At 41.6% G+C, this 12,061-nt stretch overlaps 1 protein-coding gene across 1 annotated transcript in view; it reads right to left on the bottom strand.

Annotated features, from left to right (window-relative positions):
* DIS3L2 (DIS3 like 3'-5' exoribonuclease 2) overlaps nt 1-12,061 on the bottom strand; it is a 362,585-nt gene that overhangs the window by 230,048 nt on the left and 120,476 nt on the right. The window lies entirely within an intron of this gene.

Here is a 12,061-nt window from a genome sequence, read left to right as displayed (position 1 = left end):
CATTTCCAGCTGTTAACTGCATTAATTACATCATCAACATCGCTTTTCTTTGAGCACGCTCTGCTCCAAATCTTTCCCTTGCCTTAGGAGAAACCACTTTTAAATTTCTCTCTACTAAAGCTTTAATTGGTTTTGAGCTTCATGGCTCCCCAAAGACCCAAAATGTAGGCACACATACTTATGTGCTCCCATCTATAGCTGGCTTTGACTTACTAATTCTGCATTTTTCCCACAGATGAATGACTCCTCCAAGTTTAAGCTGACTTCCATCCGAGTTTTTCTTAAAGGGACCAAACTTGACCTGTTACTTTTCAGTACCTGAAATAACAGTGTGTGACTAATGTTTCTTTACCTGCCTTCTAAAGATTAGCTATCCATCAAAACTTCAAAAACTGAAAAAGGTGCTGTGCTATTGTAGAGGGTAGAGACTGCCCTCAAAGCATGAGAAGCTAAAGAAAATGAGTTTTGCTGTGTTCTGAGCCCAGACCCCACATACAGCAAACATATATATATATATATGTATATCATGTTCTAAGTCCCTTAAAGCACATGTGACATTTCATCCTCTTGAACATTTCCAACAGGGATAATAAGAGGCAGCTCACTGCTTAGGCAAAAGGGAAGAATTAAAATGCTGCTTCTAACGAACCAGCCCCCTTTATCAATTCAGTTGTTATTATTAAATACCTAAAAATGGCAGGGCTCCAAAATAATCATTACCAGGCAAAAGAAAACAGTTTAATGAAGAAAAAAATTCTTAGAGGTTACATCATTCCTGAGAGCCATCAAGCCCCCAGCAAACAGAACAATGCACCACTCAAAAGTAGCTAATGTTTGAAGCTTCTTTAATGGAAAACTGCTTCTCCTTAATAAGGTAACAAGAATAGCTCTAAATGCAAATCAGGCAGGTCACTGCTGCCAGGTTATACAGATGCGGATGAGTCACTGCTGCTGATGCCTAATTGGCAAATCTGAAGGTTTGATAATGGATCCTGTGTGGCTGCTATGGAGAAAAAGGATTCAGGTGTTAGACAGGAGAGCAACCAGTTTGGTCCTTCTTCAGTTTCAAAGGAGGAAAGAATACTCTTTTGCAGAACATTTCCTGAGTACAAGACTTTGTTCTGGAGGTTAGAAGTAGATGAAAGGTGAGCAAAAACAGTTATATGAGGGAAACAAAGAAAATATTCAACCCCAATAATATCAGTCATGGAAAGTGAACTGAAAAAAACAAAAAAGTACCTATAAAGAAGAGTCACACAGAGAAAAAAAGAAGTCACAGAAAGGAAAGATCATACATTTAGTTGGAAGAAGTAAGTAGAGGCTCATGGGGAAAACCTCTTGTGGACACTAAAGAGGGCCCCCAGGGACCCTCACACCTCCTGCTCTTCACACTATGACACAACTCCCTCCTCCCTCTGAGAGAGGCAGGATGATGACTTGCTTCTAACCAACAGAACATGGCCAAGATAGCATGGTGTCACTTCCATGATTAGGTTCCAATAGGCTGTAACTTCCACTTAATAACAGACTCTGTCCCTTGCTGGATCTGATGAAGCCCGCTGCCATTCAGAGAGACCCATGGCAGCAGCTGGCAAGGAAACAGGTGCTCAGTCCAAAAGCCCACCAGGAACTGAGGCCAGCCAACAACCACATAAACTTGGAAGAAGACCCTTCCCCAGTAGAGCCTTCAGATGACCAACATCTTGACTGCAACCTTGTGAGAAACCCTGAAGCAGGACTGTGCTGGGCCATGCCCAGATTCCTGACCAAAGGGGAACCTTGTTTCCTCTACTCACAGTACTTAGGATTCCAACTGTATGGGTTTCCACACCAAGCAAGTCTCCAGTCCTCTGTGGACACTGCCTGCTCGTTCTACACTTTAATTCAGTCCTGACACAAACTGTCTAGGATTAGCACAGGCATCACAGGTGAAGGGCTCAGTCCCACTAAACTGCCCCTGCCCACTTTAGACACCAAACACAAGCTGTGGGTCTCCAGATACCCTACACTCTGAGTTGGCCACAAATGGAGGGGTTCCCATGGCCCCACACTTAGGCCTGATAATCCGTCGTCATTATGACTGATGAGTCATCACAGAACCCAGGGCAGCACTTAACTTACATTGACTTGCTTAGTATAAAGGATACAGCCAGAGAGGCCTAGAAGGATCCCAAGCACAGCAGCTTCTGTCCCCATGGAGTCGAGCGGTGCACCACCCTTCCAGGACGTGAATGTATTCAACCAAGCCATAAGCTCTCCAAACCCCACAGTTCAGGACTTTTTATGGAGGCTTCACCACGTAGGCATCAACAATTATTAACTCAACCTTCAGTTGCTCTCTGCTCCCTGAAGGATGGCAGTAGGGCTGAAAATGTCAAGCTTCTAACCATTGTGTGAAACGGTTAGAATCATTTCATGAACAACCCCATTCTGAAGCTATCCAGGAGTCTACCAAGACTTGTCACATAGAACAGTAAATGCTCCTACCACTTGGGAAATTCCAAGAGATGTAGGAGCTCTGTTAAGATGTTCCTATTACCACCATTACTTGGGAAACTACAAGGGTTTTAGGAACTCTGTGTCAAGGAACCAGGGTCAAAGACCAAATATGAGAACTAGCACCCCTATCACTCAGGAAATTCCAAGGTCTTTAGAGCTCTGCGTCAGGAACCAGGAGTGAAAGTCACTCAGTCATGTCCGACTCTTTGCGACCCCATGGACTATACAGTCCATGGAATTCTCCAGGCCAGAATAATGGAGTGGGTAGCTGTTCCCTTCTCCAGGAGATCTTCCCAACCCCAGGGATCGAACACAGTCTCCCTCATTGCAGGTGGATTGTTTACCAGCTGAGCCACCAGGGAAGTCGGTCAGGAGCCAGACGCAGAAGCCAAGTACATATTTCTTACTATGTTCCACTGACCTACAGTGGGATAAGTCAGTGGGACAGGAAGATGTGAGATAGTAAACATGTTCTATTAAGCCACTAAGCTTGTGGCAAATTTGTTACACAGTGACAGTTAATATACACTTCAAATGACAGTTGAAATTTGAAGGTTAGAGGAATTTTCAGAGGAAGAGTTGGGAAATTAGGCAGCATTCATGGCTAATGAATGAGTGACTTGACTTTGCTTGACAAAGTCGCTCGACATGACTGAGCGACTTCACTTTCACTTTTCACTTTCGTGCATTGGAGAAGAAATGGCAACCCACTCCAGTGTTCTTGCCTGGAGAATCCCAGGGATGAGGAGAGTGGTAGGCTGCCGTCTATGGGGTAGCACAGAGTCGGACACAACTGAAGCAACTTAGCAGCAGCAGCATGGCAGAAAAGAGGAGGCATGCAGACACCAAGATGGAAGAGGGAAGTGGGTGTTCAGGGACAATACAAGGTCCAGTTTGGTTGGAGGTGAGGTCTGAGTGGGCAGGAGCAAGAACATAAGCTGGAGAGACAGGCAGGAGGCCCCTGGTGGACAAGGACAGCCGTAAAGAGCTGTTAGAGCTCATCACTGACATCATGTGGCATGAGAACCTCTACAGGAAAACTCATTTGACACTTGTTGCTTTAAGAGGCAACAGGCTTCAAAAAAAAAAAAAGATTTGGAAAAGGCCCACAACTCAATGTTACGCTTTATCCCTTTCAAGGTATTTTCCCTTCCATTACCTCATTTGACTTATGTAAGAACCTGTGAAGAAGTCAAGGCAGGCATCTCAAGTGCTTTTTTTTTTTTTTTTAACAAATAAGGAAATTTTAACATATAAGGAATTTTTTTTTTTAACAAATAAGGAAAAGCACTAAGAGGCAAGAATGACTGACGAAAGCTTTTGTTCAATACTTTTTTGTTTCCTACTAAGAGCACTGCCACATTTTGTTGGCTCCTCCTTCCCTGGTGGAGATGCAAACAGGACTGGCCAGACAGGTTTGGATCCTGGCCCCAATGCTCCAGAGTGGGCTCAAGGAGCACTTATACCTGCAATAGTAGGTACAGGGAAACCTAGGTGAATTGTAGAATTGAGAATATAGTAGTTCAGTCTGCAGAAGCAGATATTAAGAGAGCCTTGAAATGAGGAGGGTAGAAATGAACATCAGCTCCCAAGTCGAGCCTATCAAGTTCATACTGCTGCCTCTGGCTCAAGCAAATGAGTCAGAGTGGAGGGGACTGGCCAGACAGGGGTCAACTAACTGGGGGCGGAGCTGAGAGACTTCACTAAGGCAGCTGAGCTTGACTCAGGGGCCTAGTGAAAGGTGTGCAGGGGTGGGAGGCTGGTTCCACTTAAAACTGATAGAGGTGACTCATTCATTTTTGAGGGTTTTTTTTTAAAGCAGTATCTGCAAACCAACCTAGACAGCATATTAAATAGCAGAGACATTACTTTACCAACAAAGGTCTGTCCAGTCAAAGCTATGGTTTTTCCAGTAGTCATGTATGGATATGAGAGCTGGACTATAAAGAAGGCTGAGTGCCAAAGAACTGATGCTTTTGAACTGTGGTGTTGGAGAAGACTCTTGAGAGTCTCCTGGACTGCAAGGAGATCAAACCAGTCAATCCTAAAGGAAATCAGTCCTAAATATTCATTGGAAGGACTGATGCTGATGCTGAAACTCCAGTACTTTGGCCACCTGATGAGAAGAACTGACTCCTTGGAAAAGACCCTGATGCTGGGAAAGACTGAAGGTGGGAGGAGAAGGGGACAGTGGAGGATGAGATGGTTGGATGGCATCACCGACACAATGGACATGAGTTTGAGTAAACTCTGGGAGCTGGTGATGGACAGGGAAGCCTGGCGTGCTGCAGTCCATGGGGTCACAAACAGTTGGACACGACTGGGCAACTGAACCAAACTGAAAGGGGAAACTGATGTCAGAGAGATGAGTCATAAATCTGCAGAGTGGCAATGAAAGGGTCTCCATCAAAGCAAAAAGCCATATGAAACCTTATGAAAGCAGGTCAAACACTAAGCTACAAAAAGGCTTCACTACTTGACTGAATTAAGTTGGCATATGCTGACGAGAGGGGTGGACGAGGGTGTCTTGATGGGGCCTTCCCTTCTTGGAGTCTGAGGACGTGAAAACTAACTTCACAGACAAAACTGCTCAGAATCCCAGGTCGAGCTAAGTGGGGATGAAGACATTAACCATCCCCACCTGTAATGATTCTCACTTTCCCAGTTCAATAAGTACAAAACTAAACTTGTCTCTTTCAAGCCACTCTTTCAAAATAATGGTTAAATGCAAAAAAAAAAAAAAAAAAAAGGCCCTTCCTGAATAATTTGAAAGTTGCTCAGTCGTGTCTGACTCTGTGACCCCAGGAACTATACAGTCCATGGAATTCTCCAGGCCAGAATACTGGAGTGAGTAGCCTTTCCCTTCTCCAGGGCATCTTCCCAATCCAGGGATCGAATCCAGGTCTCCTGCATGGCAGGCAGACTCTTTGCCAGCTAAGCTACAAGGGAAGCCCAAGAAAACTGGAGTGGATAGGAATAAAAGTTACTTTAAATAATTGTGAGAATCAGTCTTTTTTAAAAAAATAATCTTTAATCATTTGATATTCATTAAGGTAAGAGAGACATTCCTTCATTTCTAGAAAATAGTCATCACTTATTTCTATACACTTTTCTGTTAGGCCCCGTGCACGGCTCTCAAAATCTTTATCAGAGTTATGTACCAACCACCACCCTTGACCCTGAGTTTTCCATATCTACCAGCTCAGGCCTTGGTTTATAGGATAATGACTACTTCAGGTAACTCCAACTGTGGACCATCTACCCAATAATCTCTCCTATTTCCCATAGCTTTAACTAACAATATTCAGATTTAGAACTCGCATCAGTCCTCCTCTGGGTCTATATTTCTATTTTCAATCACTCACTGAATGTCACAACGTGAATGTCCCCCATACAACTCAAATTCAACACGTAATCAGAATCTAGATTCATCGTCCATCTCAAACCTGGTCTTATTTTTCTCATTTAAGATGTCAACACCTGTGCAGTTGCCTAATTAGATATCAAGTTAGTCTCATTCTTGAGTGTTCCTCTGCCTTATGTCCCATATCAGATCTACTAATGAACTCTGTCAATTCTGGTTCCAAAATGTCTTGCCTCCCTATCCCTTCCCTTGCATGCCAGCTGCCTTTGCTATCAGCCAGGTCTTCAAACATCTTAACTGGTCCCACTGCCGTGCCCCAATCTCTCCCCTCTTCCTTACAATCAGTCTCCTTTCCTTAACAATGCTGGGTGACTTCCCATTACCCAGATCTCTTAGCAAACACAGATAACTGGACAGAAGTTCACCACAGCCTGTTTCTCTATCCTCCTCTCCAGACTGCCCCTCACCCTCCACCCCATGCATCCTGTGCTATTCCCTAGAGTCCTCAAGCTGTGGAGAAAAAAATCTCATGGGTCCCTGGCCAGCCAATGTATTGATATGACTTAGGTCAGATGTCCACTCAGTATCCAAATAAGTCTTGGGGACAGGGCAGAGCACATTGACCACTTTAGTAAAGGCAGTTTCCATGGAAGGGGAAGAGGGCCGTCAAGATCCAGAACACATGTCTGTTTCTTTATCTCATCTCATGGAATAATTTTACCTCAAGGACAAGCATCTGGATTTTACTCTTCATTCACCTTTCTTTACCAAGGAAGTGGCAGGATGCCTGCCTGGTCGTTCCCTCTGTATCTGTCTGAATGTTTAGTTGAGATGACAGAACATTCCACATAAACTGGCTTATATCTCAAAGGTGATTCACTGGCTAATGAAATTACAAGTTCAGAAGGAAGGCAGGCCTCAAGTCAGTTGATCCAAGGCTCAGCCCAGTGATGGTTGTAGGGGCCCAGAGTTTTTTCTACTTCTTCACTCTTCTCTCCATGACACTTGGCAAGTCATAGGAGAGCTTCCATTACCAATCAGGGATATGTGTTTCGTGTTCACATCCATCAGGACACTATTGACATCCCAGAATTCTAAACAGGAGTCACCCTGATTAGACAGCTCAGGTCATGTGCCTACGAGAAGAGGAAATGGTATGACACCACAATGTGCCCAATGCAGTAGTCACAAACCACATTGAGCTATTTATTAATAAAGTAAAAGTAATATAATTAAAAATTCAGTTTCTCAGTCACATATCTCAAGTGCTCAACAGCCACATGTGACTAAGTGGCTAGAGACAGTACTGAACAGTACAGAAAGTCCTATCGGCACAAGGTGACCAAGCAACTTAACCAATTGGTATAAGGCAACCAAAACTCAGCAGCTGGGGTGAACTTAGCTCAAAGTCCAAGGAATTCGGGGAAAGGGCAGATGTCCAGATGAAAATCTGGGTATATAGGCAAAAGGGAAAGAGGGAAATAGACTCTAGGTGGGCAATGAACAATGCTCAACAAATTCTTGTAGAAAGAAATTAAACTGATCTGGCATGATTTGCTCTTCAAAAAATGTAACCCATTTGGAGAAATTATCTGTTGTAATTAGAGGTATAAGGTGTTTTTCTTTAATGAACTCACTAACTTCCTGTGGGACACTGGACATGCCAAGTAACTTCTCTGAGTCTCAGTTTCCTCGTCTGTAAAACAAAAGGGGTGAACTAGATCAGTTGTTACTAACCTTTTAATCAAAGCAGAATTTTGTACAATACATTCTAAATTAACTTTTGCCTCAGATCTCACACTTTGAAGTGTTTTTAGTAACTTACATGCATCAAAAATTAATGTTATCCTACTTCTTAATCAAAAGGATACAACTGTTCATTAGAGCCTCTGATCAGCAGGAAAAGTCTATATTACCATGGTGGGCTGGTATCATTTGTATCAAAAGTAAAATAAGTTGACCTTGCCGTCTTACTTAAAGTAAATGAACTATTTTCATTTACTGTCATGAAATAGTGCTCCACGGGAAGCCCCTGGGGTAGACTAACACACGTCAAGGAGAGTCCTTGATCTTCTAGGACTCAAGTAGGTCCAAAATTTTATGATGTCTAATGTAACTGTAAACAGATATGATTCTTGTCACTAGCATGGACTTGCCTAACCTGAAAAGTACCAGAGAGGGGTTTAAGTAGACATACTTGGAAGAAAGATTCCAAGGATGACGGGAAAAAGGAAGAAAATGATACCATCACACAAAGATGTTGATCTGTAAGCACCCCAAAAGTAGATTATTAACTAATCCAAGTAGGCAAGTATAAAGCTAAAAGTCAAGCAAGAGAATTAGGAATGTAATACCACAAAAGATGTTAAAAGAACTAGGGGGCAGGGGGTGGCTCCAGAGACCTTCAAGTCTTCATTCACCTCTACTTGGGAGAAGGGCAGGCACACATAGAAACTGACTGCTAGAGGCCCGGGAACTTCTGTTTCTCAGTAACAGCATGAACTGCACTCAATACAGACTACTTCCTTTTATTTAAATTTCTATCCCAATAATTCAGTGTTTAAGTGCTAGCAAAAAGGCTGACAAGCATGCCTATTCCTAGGTGCTGTAAGGAATGGATTGGAGCAGAGTACATTCTATAAAATAAACTACTTGTAATGTTAGAAAAATGTTCTGAAGCTCCAGTTTCCCAGGTCCAGTGAAACATCAAAGAGAAAATAGGTAGGAGTGACTCGATAAAAAATGGAAAGAGGAGAAGGTGAAAACAACAGGCCAGAGAAAGAACTGGACAAGCTCTAGGTATATTTCAATAAGGAACAAATGCTATTATTTCAACATTCCACATGGTTTTCTATCTTTGTTAACCTTTCTAATAATCACTAGGTATTTCATGATTTTAAAATTCTTTTAAAAATACCCACATTTCTCAAACAGCTGATATAGGTAGTGTAGGCAATGTGATGTAGGTAGTTGTAGAATATGACCCAGCAAGCAATTCTACTCCTGAATACAGTAGTAGTATATGCTGGTAGTAGAATATGCTGGTAGTAGTATATGGTAGTATACTGAATACAGTAGTAGTATATGCTGGTAGTAGTATATGCTGGTAGTAGAATATGCTGGTAGTAGAATCAGTTCAGTCACCCAGTCATGTCCGACTCTTTGTGACCCCATGAATCACAGTACACCAGGCCTCCCTGTCCATCATCAACTCCCAGAGTTCACTCAAACTCATGTCCATCGAGTTAGTAATGCCATCCAGCCATCTCATCCTCTATCGTCCCCTTCTCCTCCTGCCCCCAATCCGTCCCAGCATCAGAGTCTTCTCCAGTGAGTCAACTCTTCGCATGAGGTGGCCAAAGTACTGGAGTTTCAGCTTTAGCATCATATGACCCAGCAATTCTACTCCTTAATACAATTTCAGCTGAACTGAAAACAGGTACTCAGATATTTGCACACCAGTGCTCATTTTTACAGTACATTTAGTATTCTGGCCTGGAGAAATCCATGGACTGTACAGTCTACGGGGTTGCAAACAGTCTGACATGACTGAGCGACTTTCACTTCCACTTTTCACTTTCACTCAGATACCTGCACACCAAGGCTCATTTCGGCATTATTCACTATTCAAGAGCCAAAAGGTAGAAGGAAAACAGTGTCCATTAACATGAATGGATAAACAAAATGTATATTCAACATAATGAAATACTACTCAGTCATGAAAAGAAATGATATTCTCATACATGTGACAACATAGATGAATCTTGAAGACATTAGACTAAATGAAATAAGCCAGACACAAAAGGAGAAATATTGTATGACTCCATTTATATATGCCATATTGAGAATAGACCAAAACAAAAAAAAAGAATAGACCATTTCAAGAGAAGAAGTAGATTAGTGGTTAGCAGAGGCTGGGGTGGATTAAACAGGGAGTTACTGTTTACTTGTTACAGAGTTTCTGTGTAACATGATTTAAAAAGTGTGGGCATAGTACTAGATAGTAGTAATGGCTGTTGAACATCATGAATGTAATTAGCAGGACTGAACTGTAAACTTTAAAATTATTAGAAAGGCAAATTTTGTGCTATATATATTTTATCACACACACGGCAGACTTTTAAACCTACAAGAGTTTCTTATGGAGTCTGTAGGGCAGGGAGCAGTGTGCTGCTGCTGCTGCTGCTGCTGCTAAGTCACTTCAGTCGTGTCTGACTCTGTGCGACCCCATAGACGGCAGCCCACTAGACGGCAGCCCACCAGGCTCCCCCATCCCTGGGGTTCTCTAGGCAAGAATACTGGAGTGGGTTGCCATTTCCTTCTCCAATGCATGAAAGTGAAAAGTGAAAGTGAAGTCACTCAGTCATGTCTGACTCTTCGTGACCCCATGGACTGCAGCCTACCAGGCTCTGATAATATTTATTTCTTTCAAGGAGGGAAACTCAGGTGGCAGGAGAGAACAGGTAGGCCCTGCACTCTGATAGTCCCTTAAAGTAACCCTTAGAATCAAGGGGTTCTCTTCAAGGAACTAACTAGACGCCAATGATTCTTTACATTACATTTCCCGCCCAAACTATGATGTGAAATTCAACCCACATTTCAAACTACACCTAACTCTCTCAGACTTAACATGTCTAAAGATAAAAGTAGAGATTACTGACAATAAATAAAAATAGGAGAAATAAATCTCCACTAAAAAACAGACACATCACTTCCTAGTGTAATAAAAAATTACTGGCAAACTGAAAGGTTTGATTATAGATGCAGAGGAAATTAATTGAAAAAAACTTTGTACAACTCTATTGTAAAATATTAATATTAGAATAGGTGCTAAAATGTATAATTTTCTTGCAAAATACAAATTATCAATATTAACACAAGAAGAGGGGAAAACCCTACAGAAACAAACAATCATTAGACATGGAAAAAGATGCCAGATAAAGCCTTAACCCACGTTTCAACCTTCAGTGCTTTAAATGGTTGAAGTACCAGGAACACTTTATCCTTCTCAATGCTATTCTAACTGCTCCAAAGCAGTGAGAAAAAGAAAGACTCCCAGTTCTTCCCGCAAAGTTAACAAAGCCTGATACCAAGACACAGGGTTTCCCAGGTGGCTCAGTGGTAAAGAATCGGCCTGCCAATGCAGGAGATGCAGGTTTGCTCCCTGGGTGGAGAAAATTCCCTGGAAGAGGAAATGGCAACCCATTCCAGTATTCTTGCCTGGGAAATCCCACAGGCTACAGTCTATAGGGTCACGAACAGTCAGACACAACTGAGCTACTGAGCATATATACACACACACCAAAACACAACAAAGACTGCCTAGTAAGAAGAAACTCACATCTTGTATTATAAACCCAAAAATCAAAAATAAACATTAGCAAACAGAATTGAGTTACATGTTAAAACATGCTATACACCATGACCAAATGAGGGTCATGGTTGTATGAGGGATTTAAGAATTATTCAATGTTATATACATCATCAAGTAAACAAGCCAAAGGGGAAAAAATGAAATCTTGAAAGAAGCTCAACAGGCACTTAAAATAAAAATTCAATATCCATTCCCATATAAACTTTAAGTAGAAAAGAAAGAGGACACTTGGTTAACTAGGTCTCAAGCCAACAACCAGCACCGAGCTTGAGGGCTTAATACTGGAAGCATTCCTATTAAAGTCCGGAAGAAGGCATTCACCACCATTATGTAATACAGTTCTTAAAGTAATGGCCAACGCAATGAGGTAATGAATGAAAAGCATAAAATTAGAATGGTAAGGGCAAAATTATTTGTAGATAAAATTGTTTTATACCTAGAAAATCAAAACCACCAATGAGAAAATTATTGGAAATATAAGAGCATTCATTAAGGTATCTATTTTAAAGAGACAAAACAACACCAATAGCTTTCTTATTGTATCAATGATTATATGTAGGAAATTGCTGGAAAAATTTCCTTTCAATACTAAAAAACACAAAACACTCATTGGCTTTTTCTAAAGTACAATAATGCTATAAACTTTTAAACATTTTAAGAGGATGTAAAGATTCTGCAATTCACACTGTGAACAGGTTTGATAAACCAAGACATATACAGATCATGCTATAGTCAAAACAGGGTACAAACAGTCCCCCAAAAAGGACCACACAATTAAGCAAAAGGATTGAGGCAATAACTTTTCATCCAAATTATTTTAAGTA

This window comes from Capricornis sumatraensis, chromosome 3 (genome assembly GCF_032405125.1).
Source record: "Capricornis sumatraensis isolate serow.1 chromosome 3, serow.2, whole genome shotgun sequence".
Lineage (NCBI taxonomy): Eukaryota > Metazoa > Chordata > Mammalia > Artiodactyla > Bovidae > Capricornis > Capricornis sumatraensis.
Note: the sequence above shows the minus strand (reverse complement) of the source record. Positions and strands in the feature narration are given on the sequence as shown.